Source organism: Castanea sativa, chromosome 12, assembly GCF_040712315.1.
Source record: "Castanea sativa cultivar Marrone di Chiusa Pesio chromosome 12, ASM4071231v1".
NCBI lineage: Eukaryota > Viridiplantae > Streptophyta > Magnoliopsida > Fagales > Fagaceae > Castanea > Castanea sativa.
The window spans coordinates 10212263-10213689 of record NC_134024.1 but is presented as its reverse complement, the minus strand read 5'-3'; positions in this window follow the sequence as shown (position 1 = coordinate 10213689).

Sequence of the window (1427 nt, the reverse complement as noted above, 5' to 3'; positions counted from 1 at the left end):
ATTATAATAATTTTTCAATTCACTTGATAATTTCAGAGGGTCCTAGCCGTGAATGTTTCTCTCTAGTTGGTCTGTCTCTATAAGAAAAAGACTTGAGTTATCAGATATACAAAAAATTGGATAATGATTTTTTTAAAAAATTTATAAATAAACAAATGACTTTATGGGGTTACCAAGTAGACTTGGATGTGCATGTATATTCCAATGTGTATGTAACTCCTTCTATTCACGTAAAAAGGAAAAGAAAAAAAAAAAGTAACCGCATGTGAAGAGGAAAAAATCACAATGAAGATTGGTTTATCTCAATAATCAAATAGGTATAAGTTATAACTGTCTAACTCATGCACGTGTTTAACTCTTCCTAACTATTGACGTTAATTTTTTTTTAATCCAAATAAATAAATAAAAAGTAACCGTGTATGACTGTGAAGAGGAAAAAAAAATAGTAAAAAATAAATTAATAATAAAATGATTAAAATTTGGATTGTAATCAAATTAAGATTTTTATCAACTTAGAAATTATAAAAGAAGAAGACAAGATCAAAAAAAAAAAAATTATATCTATTTTCTTAATAATCTAAAAACATTTCTGCAACCATAATGGATCTTCATCTTCTCTTGTTTTTATTTATTTATTTATTTATTTAAACGTTGTTCAACCATTTAACCCATAAGGAAGATACTTATGCATGGGGACTACTGAAGCCAACGTACTGATAATAACAATAGTTTTTAGAGAAAAAAGAAAAAGAAAAAGACTTGCTTGGACATCAATTTCTTGAATGAAGTTTTTCTTTTGTTGGTACATATTATAAATATCATGTCTTTGCAAATTTGCAACAACAATTGCATCCTAGTTTATTGAAGTATTCATAATTCAAGATTAGTTTATTGAAACAAATTTATTATAAAATAAATGTACACAATTGAAGCAGATAAATTTGTAATTTGATACAAATTTACTATGTAAAATAAATGTATGACTATATTGGTTACCTTCAATTGTTCATTGCTTATATGATCTGTAAGTGCACAATTGCACATGGCCCCAAGAACAGTTACGGGCTCAGGCCCAATGAGCCTTAAACAATATGAATTTGTAGAGTGTGGGCTTGAAACCCAAGTTAGAAGTGTCTGAGAATTAAATGACAAGCCAAAGATTGCAAACACTTGAAAACAACAAGGAATATTGTAAATCAACCTGCTCGGACGTAAGCCGAGAGCTGTTCTTATATTATCTCTTTCTCTTTTTTCTTTTTTCTTTTTGATTACAAAAAAGGAAGCCCCCCATTCCTGTTCTAAGTTGCTCCTTAAATACTCATCTTTTTGATACTTTGTACACGTGTTGCCCCACCTTAGCCTAGATATTTCTTTTCTCAGTGCCTTTGAATAGTAACCAGAAGTTTCCCTTCCACTGGTCAGGTGTC